This window comes from Microtus ochrogaster, unplaced genomic scaffold (genome assembly GCF_000317375.1).
Source record: "Microtus ochrogaster isolate Prairie Vole_2 unplaced genomic scaffold, MicOch1.0 UNK16, whole genome shotgun sequence".
Taxonomy (NCBI): domain Eukaryota; kingdom Metazoa; phylum Chordata; class Mammalia; order Rodentia; family Cricetidae; genus Microtus; species Microtus ochrogaster.
The window spans coordinates 6329500-6339952 of NW_004949114.1; the positions used below are offsets into that span (position 1 = coordinate 6329500).

General features: G+C 42.3%; 2 pseudogenes; one reads left to right on the forward strand and one right to left on the reverse strand.

Annotated features, from left to right (window-relative positions):
• Positions 1-5332: 5332 nt before the first annotated feature.
• On the reverse strand, positions 5333-7294 carry LOC113458367 (annotated as a pseudogene).
• Positions 7295-7319: 25 nt separating this feature from the next.
• Positions 7320-8160, forward strand: LOC101997594 (annotated as a pseudogene).
• The last annotated feature ends 2293 nt before the right edge of the window (positions 8161-10453 follow it).

Genomic DNA, 10453 nt, shown 5'->3' on the forward strand with positions numbered 1-10453 from the left:
TAAAATGACAAATAAATGACTCGTTCCTCCCTGGTCACCCCTGAATGTATGATCAAAGCCTTTTGTTGACCAAAGGAGGGACTTTTGCTTTCCCTGCTGTTCTCAGCTCTGCAGGAGAGGCAGGCTGCTTGTCTTCCTGTGCCTCTGACCACCTCCCCCTAAAATCACCACTGAAGAAATCATCACCTCCTAGTAACTGCCTTGGTGCCATGCTTGCCCTAAAGCCCGCATGAGCCATGACTGCTCACCCTACAGTCTTGCTCCCCTCACCCATGTCAGACTGCAATATAGCAGTCACAATGCTACCATAGGTGCCCTCCTGTGCCAGACTACTGCTCCTGTGCTGGGCTGACATTGATGGACTATGTATCCTACCAGCATCTGCAGATAGGACAGGTGGCTGGCAGAATGGCAGGCTGAGCTGTTCCAGGCAGAGCTGGAAATGATGGCAAAGCTTGCCTGGGGCACAAGGCTGTTGGTCCAAGCTGAGCAGGTACACAAGACTGAAGGTAAGCAGAAGGTGGGGGCAACATTGGTGGACAGAAAGCAAATGATCTGGGCCAATAGCCTCCCTTCAGGGACGTCGGCCCAAACAGAAAGCTGAACTTGTGGCTTTGATACAAGCTCTACAGATGGCAAAGGGAATGTCTATACTGACAGCAGGTATGCTTTTGCCCTCACCCATATACATGGAGCAATATACAGACAAAAAGGACTGTTGACATCTACGGAAATTTTGAGCCTCCAGGAGGCCACACATATGCCAAAGAAAATAGCCACCATACATTGACCAGGACTGAGACACCCAATGTAATGGCTAAGAAGATCATAAAAGAAATCTTCCCGAAGTTTGAAATTCCCAAGGTAATCATGTCTGATAATAGAACTGCCTTTGTTGCCCAGGTAAGTCAGGGCATGGCCGAGACATTGGGGATCAATTGAAAGTTGTGCTTACCAACCCCAAAGCTCGGGTCAGAAAGATAGGATAAATAAAATTCTAAAAGAAAATTGTTTATGAATTAACAAAATTGGCCCTAGAGACTGGCAAAATGATTGGTCAGACCTCCCTCCCTCTGTCCCTGGAGCAATTTAAACTCACTCCTTATGAGATGCTATGTGAGGGCTGCCACTGCTCACTAAGGTGAATGAGGCATATAATCCTGATGCTGTTTTTCCCAGACTGTTATCTACCTACCTAAAGGCCCTCCTGATCATCCAAGCCCAGGTGTGGGAACCTCTGGCTGCTGCCTACTAGTCTGGACACCCAGAGATTTCAAATCTGTTGGTGATTCCATATATGTCCAGAGACATCAGTCCCAGAGCCTTAAACCTTCCTGGAAGGGACCCTACACCATGCTCCTTATGACAACCACTGCTCTCAAAGTAGACGACATTGTAACCTGGATCCATGCATCTCATGTAAAGCCAGCACCTCCACAAGATGACTCAGGACCCTCCAGATAAAAGCTTCAGCAAACCAAAGCTAAACAAAGGACTCTTAAAAAATACCAAATGAACTCTCTGGGACTCTTATCCTGCATGTAGACATTGTGACTGATATATTTATCTGGAGGGGGGTGGATGTGTGTAAGCAAACTCGACAGGGTGGGGGGGACTGAACTAGCCCCCTCCTGCAGGGGCCCTAAGCACCACACCAAGCCCTAAGGCCCTGCCGTTTCCCAGCTCCCTCCCTAAAAACCCCAGCTAGATTCTTCCCAGTTCCAGGACTGCAGAACATACCAACTCCTGATGTTCATTAGTGAATGACTCAGGATTACCCAAGTTTTAGTACTGATCCACCAATATCAGGCTCTCAAGAGAGATCTCAGAAAATCCCAAGATTGGGATTTGACAAAACAAGAGGAGGGAATGAAAGACTCTAAATTCATTTGTAAGCCCCCCTCAACACTAATACATTTTTCTAAAACCTTACACTCACTCTATCTTGGAAAAGGTACAGTCGCCACCCCCCCACCCATACTGGACTGCTTATCCTCCTGTGTCCTTGTAAATAACCACATGCTGGACTGCTCATGATGTCATTTTACAGCTGAGTAGTATTTTAATGTGTATATGTTCCACACTTTCTGTATCCAATTTTCCATTGAGGGTCATCTAGGTTGTTTCCAGGTTCAGGCTATTACAAATAATGCTGCTATAAACATGTTTGAATAAATGCTTTTGTCTAAGGTTTTTAGTCCTGCCCAGTCCCCACAATCATTAAGTCTCAAGGAAATCACACAGAGGTCCACATCAACTATACATTAGCTCAGACTTCTTATTAACTCTTATTACTTACATTAGCCCATTATTCTAGTATATGTTAACCACATGGCTCGGTACCTTTTTTAGCGAGGCAGTCACATCTTGCTTCTTATGCATCTGAGACAGAACTGAGTCCTATTCCCAGAACTCTCCTCTTACCCTAGACTCATCTCAACTTCCTGTCTGATTGTCCTGCCTATACTTCCTGCTTGGCTACTGGCCAATCAGCGTTTATTTAAAATGTAACTGACAGAATACAGACCATGATCCCACACCACTGATGTGTCTGTGTCTGTACCTTTAGTCATCTGCCTGCATTACGCTGAAGCTGTCTCCCATCGTCTTAGTTACTAGACTATGTGGGACCATGTGTAGCCCTAAAGGATTTCCTGACCAACATCCATCATCTATCTTACCTCTATTTGGAGAAGCAATCCAATTTCCTCTTGGTAATTTACCTCTCCTAACACTGTTGATTTTTCCTTAGCCTATTGGCTTAAGGACATCTGAAGCCCAAAGTGACCTGGGAGAAGTCTGAGTTTCTAGCTTAACAGAATGTTTGTTATGTCTCCAGTCAGGCGCACTGATTGCCTCCACACCATCAAAAAGGAACCAACATTTCCAGGCCAGCAGAAATTAAGAACATGGGAACAGGAAGCAATTTCACCTAGGGGATCATGGGGTTGATAGAAAGTGGAACTATTTCCTTTCCTACCATTTAATTCCTGAACCCTTTAATCTGAGATATAGAGAATCATATCATATTTTGAACTCTGATTCAAAGCATATACTGCCTCCTGGAGAATCCTGTACCAATATTCTAGTCTGATGCCCCTTTATTGGCTCCATAATTGTGTCTTCAAAAAGGCCATTCCATTTTTCTATCATGCCAACTGATTTAAGAAGTTGATGAACATGGTAAGACCAGTGAATTGTGGGTGCCTGGCTGTACCCCTCTGCTGTGACTTTGGTTCCTAGGTCAGAAGCCATATTGTCTGGAATACCATGATGGAAGACCAGGTAGTTTTGGTAAAATTATTACATGCAGGAAAGGCAAATCCATAACTAGATTAAGTATTTACTCCAATAAGGACAAAGTGTTGTTCCTTCTACAGAGAAAGTGGTTAAATCTAGTCATACTGTTGCCAAGTTGTTGGCTGGTCAGGCCAGGGAAACAGTGACATATCTGGATTTCTGTGTTGTCTATGCTATTGGCAGAACTGCCATTCAGCAGCAGCAGTAAAAAAGGTCAGGCTTGAGAAGTATATATCCATGGTTTTGATCTCATGGACATCCCACATCTCAGTTACTTTGGCTGCATTGATCTTGGGCACATCGAGCAATCATTGAGATGGCTTGGAAAAGAAATCTGACTGTGCATGGAATGGGTCATCCTATCTCTTTGATTATTGAACTCTTCCACTGATGAAGGCACCTTGGGATGGACATTAACAGGAGACGTAAGGATCTTTACATTCCTTTTTCCTTAGCAGATCTGTCCAAATACTTCTTCCTCAAATGCCTTTCCAGTTTTTTCCCTTCTTCTTTTTCTTTTCTTTCACTCATACAATACATCCTTGTAGTAATAGGAGTGGCAGGGCTGCGTCCCCAGCACTCCGGCTGCCTGCTAGCTTATGCCCCGAAATAACAACACACAAATTGTATTCATTTAAACACTGCTTGGCCCTTTAGCTCTAGCCCTTACTGGCTAATTCTGATATCCGATCAACCCATCTCTAATAATCTGTGAGCACCGGTCTAACCGGGAAGATTCTAGCCTACATCCATCCTGGGTAGGAGCTTCATCACGTGTGTCTGCCTGGGAGCAGGGCATGGCGTCTCTCTGAGGCATCTGCCCCCGAGAGGAGAGCTGTCGAGTCTGAGCTCACTTCCTCTTCCTCCCAGCATTCTGTTTGTTTACTCCTCCCACCTATGTTTTAACCTATGAGGGCCAGCCCAGCAGTTTCTTTATTGCTTAACCAATGAAATCAGCAGATTGACATATGACACTCCCACATCACATCCTGACCATAGTCTCCCCTCCCTCCACTCCACAGTTTCTCTGTTTCCCTTCAGAAAAGCCCAGGCTGCCTGGGGATCTCAATAGAACACATCATAATGAGTGCAATAGGAGTAGGCACAAACCCTCATATCAAGGCTGAAGTAGACAAAACAGAAGAAAGAAAATGTTCCTAGGAGGAGGCAAAAAGTTCAAGGTTTTCCCACATTCCTGCTGTTCGGAGTTCCACAAAACCCCCTGAGCTAAACACAACAGCATGTGTATAGACGACTTAGTACAGACATTTGCAGGCTCTTCAGTCTCTGTGGGTTCCTATGAACCCACTTAGTTGATTCTGTTGGCCCTGTTCTCCTGGTATCATTGATCCCTCATACAATCCTGCCTTTCCCTCTTCCTTGAGGTTCCCTGAGCTCTGCCTAATGTTTGACTGTGGATCTCAGTGTCTGCTCCCATCAGCTGATGGGTAAAACCTAACTGATGATGATTGGGCAGGTATCGCAACTTCATTAGGAATCATTTCATTGAACCTCTGCTTGTATGAGACCATAAGGACCCTCACAAACTTCAACAGCTGAGAATAGCTGAATGGGGCAAATGAAGCCTTTGAACAGAAACACCACTAGATTCACAAAGCAGATTTTATTATTTTATCTATTTAATATTTTATTGATGTCAGATTTTTTTTGCTCTGATGTTCTATTCATTTCAATCCAGAAAAGTTTTTCTAAAGAAACTTTATTGGGATGTGTTTGAGGCCTCAAATAAACTGAATCTCAGTAGATAAATATTGGACAAAAGTCGAACCAGTACAGCAACAGGGTCGACATTTCTTTGATAATACCAGAGTCCAGTCCTGCCCCTCCTCCTGACTGACAGTCAATAAATTTACAGTTGTCTTAAAAGCTGTTCCAACAGGTTGTCTTTCCCCAGATTCACAGTAAATCCTCCACATATCTCATAGTCTACCTAGGCATCATTGGTAACAATGTTGACTGCTGATTCTGGGATACATGTGAAGGTCACAGCTGACAGGGTACTAGAATTTCTTCAGGCTTTGAGAACAGGCTCCAGTGTAGAGCAGTAAATAGAAGCACTGTATGCTTCAATCACCAGGTAGGGGTAAGAATGTACCATTGTCTTCTAGCTTGAGGTCTCTATAAACCTCTGAAGCATGAGCTATAATAAAATCCAGTACCTGGATTGACAGATGCTCTAGATTACTGTAGAGATCATCCAGGAAGAGAGTGTGGGCAGCATTCTTCACAGAAAGAACTCTGTAGAGAGCCCTTCATGCATGACCTTCATACTCTCCAGACCATACTTGGCAGCAGCTGTCAGCACAGCATCTGCCAGGCTGTGGAAGTCTAGTTCCTTCTGATTATAAATGAAGCCCATCATTGCCTTGAAGAATTGTTTTTCAGGTCAATGGTCTCAACACGGTTCTTTCTGTTCTCTTCCATGTCATATTAAAACATGGTTCTGAAAACTGGAAAGCAAGTTGTTAAGATGATCGTGTGAGCCTGGAATTCCTGGCCAGCTACCATCAGGCAGCAGTCTGTGAAGTGGGAATTCTGCTACAGCTCTCCTAGCTCATTGGACAATGTGAACCTTGGAACCTTGACCTCTGGCTGAGTGCTCTCCTCAAAGATTCTGTAAGAGTCTGGGATCAGAATCCCTATGCAGGGGAGAGTGTGCTCACCTTCAGGGAGAAGCGAATATGCACGGTGAATAGAAAATCTTGAAGGATGAACATTTTGTAACCCCTTTTGTAACCTGGCAGGAACCAGAAAGATTTTAGACTTGGCACAATTTCACGACTTCTCCTTCAGAGTTGTGATCCAAAACACGAATTATGTCATAATGGGACTCTTTGGAGAGCTGAGCAACTCTAGGTTAACTGACAGGTAATCTGAGCTTTCTTCATCGAAACCCTTTGGGTAAACTCTCAAACACCACTTGTCATTGTATCCTATTGAGAAAGTTGGGCTTCTAATGCTGTCCTTCATTTGCTCCAGAATAAAATAGAAGTTGTGAATGGAACACATGCAGGAGAAATTCTGGATGTTGAACATTTTGTAGTCTCATCTCTGGGCTATGGCATCCTGTGACATTTCTCCTGGAGGCAGTTTGAAGGATAAAATGAATCCAAATGAAGAACTAGAATTTGTTTCCTTTTCACTCTTTGGGACACAATAATAGGCATGATACATATTTTGAGTTTCTGTTTCTCCTCTGTTCCCTCTTATATGAGGATGGAAATTTGAGTCCCTGAAATTATAGAAATTACAATGCTAGTTTCAGAGTAGGTAGTCTAGAATACTCAGGGCTGTTATATCACTTCATTGTTTTCTAAATTGACCCATAGGTCAGTTGTTACTTCATTTGGGCAACCATATACAACTTTTGATAATTTGGAATATTTTATCCTCTAATATCAAAAATGCTGTACGAAGATTCCCCAAGTAACTGAATACAGAAGGACTGTCTCTTTGTATGAACAACGGGATTCATTAGAAAGAGTTAGGGCTGTAGATCTGCTAATCCCAGGCTATGGGAGAATGCTCTTGTACACTCTATGGATTTGTCACGTGTTTTAGTTTAATGAAACGCTGATTGGCCAATTGCCAGAAAAACAGAAAGTTTAGGCAGGGCAATGAGACTAGGAGAATTCTGGGAAGGGAAAAGGAAAGATGGAATCACCAGCCTGACACAGAGGAAGCAAGATGAGAATGCCTTATTGAGGAAAGGTACCAAGCCACATGGCCAGACATACATTAAAATTATGGGTTAGTTTAAGTTGTTAGAGATAATAATAAGCCAGAACAGTAGGCCAAACAGTTTATAATTAACATAAGCCTCTGGTTGTTTCTTTGGGATGAAATGGCTGCAGAGCCAGGAAGGAAAGAAATGGCACTCAAACATTTGCGAAGAATTTTCAAATAAAGCCTGAGAAAGCTTTAAAATAAAAATGATTCTAGACGTTCTGGCTCACTCTCTTTCCACCACCATCTTAGTTCCATGTACTCTGCACAAAATGTCTGATGAAGCCACAGAAACCGTTCCTGCCACAGAGTAGGAGTTGCCACAGCCCCAGGCTTAGACAGGGTTGAAAACAGAATCTGACAGCTGTGAATCTGTACCAGAGCTCGAGGAACAAGTCTCCACACAGACAGCCACACAACAAGCCCAGCTGGTGGCAGCAGCTGAAATCAATGAAAAACCAGTCAGTAAAGAAGAGCAGAGCCAGAGTGAAAAGAAAGCATGGAGGGGTATGTCCAAACTGGGGCTTGGGAAGGATTCAGGGGTTAGTAGAGTCACCATCCAGACATCAAAAAATATCCTCTTAGTCATTACCAAACCAGATGTCTACAAGAGCCCAGCTTCAGACACCTACCTCGTATTTGGGGAAGCCAAGATTGAAGATTTGTCTCAGCAAGCACAGTTAGCAGCTGCTGAGAAGTTCAAAGTTTAAGGTGAAGCTGTTTTTAACACTCAAGAATATACTCAGACCCTGACAGTGCCACCGGAGAGTGAGGAGGAAGAGGCTGATGAAGCAGGTGTGGAAGTTAAGGACATAGAATTGGTCATGTCACAGGCAAATGTGTCCAGAGCAAAGACAGTGAGCCCTGAAAAACAACAGAAATGATATTGTAAATGCTATTATGGAATTAATAATGCAATTATTTGACAGCGCGGACACTCCCCTTCCTCTTCCACTTTTTTGGTGTTTCAAAGGTGGAACTACAGCTTGGTTTGAAATTTGTTCTCTATATATCACTAATAAAGTTATGGCTTGTAATTGGATGAAAAATGCTTTTAGACAGACAGGAACAGCATCAAGCACAACTTGTAGGCAACCATCATTACTCCAGTAGGCTTTGTTTGCTGGTGGTATGCAGAGGTACAGCTTCTTTAAAAGAGGTTTCCTGACTCAGTGTTATTCAAAGACCCTAACAACTCTTTTAAGAAGCTCTTTCACCAAACACTAAAATGGGGTTCATGGGCAGCCCGCATCAGGTTTCTTGGTGGTGGTATGGACCTGAAACTTCACAGAGTTGTGGTAATAAATCTGGTTCCTGCCAGTATCTCCACCATGAAGTTAGACTCTCAAATAGCCAAGGAATGGAAGTGGAGCCAGCTACCAAAGTTGCAGCTCTAAGGTAGGCATATCACTTAGAAGATTAAAGACGTATGCACACAGAAAAAGATCAAGATATATAGTCAACACAGACTTAAGACAAAAAACCCTCAAAGTGGCTTACAGTGTGGTAAAAAAATATATGTAGACTTGGGAAAGAAAAAAAAAAGGATAGAGAATACCTTTCAAAAAATAGAGTAGTAAACTGTGGTGGCACACACCTTTAATCTCAGCACTTGGGAGGTAGAGGGAGGTGGCCAGTGAGTTCAAGCCCAGTCAGGTATACAGCAGAGTGAGATGTAGGACAGCCAATGATACACAGAGAAACCCTGTATCAAAAAACCAAGAATTAAAAATATAATTAAAAAATAGAATTCTTAAAAGCCACGTAAAGATGTAAAAAACACAGAGAATTGGGTTACTTTATGTTATTGTCTTGTCTTTGAATTGTTTGTTTGCAGAGGAAGGAGCAAAAGCTGCAAAAAGGCATTTGAGTATAAGTGATGACGGATTAATCCAAACTATATGTTTCAAAAATATCTCAACTTCAAAATTTAAGTCAAAAAATGTATTCCTTTGGAAAGAGGTTCTGCTTTTCTTTCCACAGCAAATGAAAAGCTGTGGATTCATTATGGGTTAAGAAAACCATGTTTGATCAAGCAAGACCCCTCTTAAAAATCTTGAATAGGGGTAAAGTACCCAGATGATCCAACATTTTAGGGCAATTACCTTGCAGTTTCCTCTGAGTTACACATCCAGAACAGCTTCAAGATTGCTGGCTGAATACGGCTTCACAGAATACTCCAGTCAGGATTTCATCATTACCCTAAATATTTGATTCGGATCCTAAAAGGATTACCGACACCCCCAAAACAGCAGTAAAAAGTCTAGAAAAGTAAGCCCACATCATCCAAAACTAGATTATGAATATTTGTTTTTGTTTAGCATGTTAGTTGCACGTTGTTATAGATAATAGTCAGGAAAATATTAAACAAAGGAAATTAGATTCAGGGTTCTTGCTTTGAAAAGAAAAAAGGGGAAATGATGTGGAATAATGCTCTTGTCCACTTTAAAAATTTGCTGCTCTTATTGGTTGAATAACAAACTGAGTGTCCAGTAGCCAGGCAGGAAGTATAGTTGGAACTATTAGACTAGGAGAATTCTGGGAAGAGGAAAGTCAGAAACACATTAGTAATCAGATTCAGAGGAAGGAAGATAAAAATGCCTTACATGGAAAAGGCACCAAGTCACATGGCTAAATATAGATATGTTTTATGAATTAATTTTAGTTGTAAGAGTTAGAAACAAGCCTAAGGAATAGGCCCAAGTGCTTATCATTACTATAAGTCTTTGTGTGCTTCTTTGGGACTGAAAGACTGTGGGGCTAGGTAGGACAGAACCTTCTGTCTACAATGTCTCAATGGCTACCTGTGAAGTGGAAGTCCAAGAATTCAGCACATATTCAGTTCAGCATGTGAGACCTGCAGGTTATCTTTAGGCTATGCTGGAATTATGAAGAATTCTCTAATGCCAGTGAAGGAATGGACTTGCTGCAAGATGAAGACAAGGGGACTAAGAGCAACAGCTTCTATATTCCGTGTACTTTCACAGGCTTCCAGAAGGCAAAAGGTGTGCCCCAATTTAAGGTGTAGCCTCAAGATATGAATTAAAGTTGTGAATTTTGCATTCTTGAGGTCCAGGTTAAATGTTTGTGGCTTTTACTTTCAAAGTCTGCATTTGAAGTGACCTACTTACTTCAACTTAAGCATGACATTACTCATAGTTGTGCCCTCCATTGTAGGATTTTAGTTAATTCCAGGTCTAGTCAAGTAGGAAACCATGACTATCCATCACAAGTACATTTTGCTTACTGAGGTCAATCTTCCATAAATAAAGGGATGATGCCCATTCCCACACAGCTGTTATTACCCTTCTTTTTTTTTTTTGCCTTTTTTTTATTGAGAAAAGGAAAAGAAAAAAAAACAAGTTTCCACCTCCTCCCAGCCTCCCATTTCCCTCCCCCTCCTCCC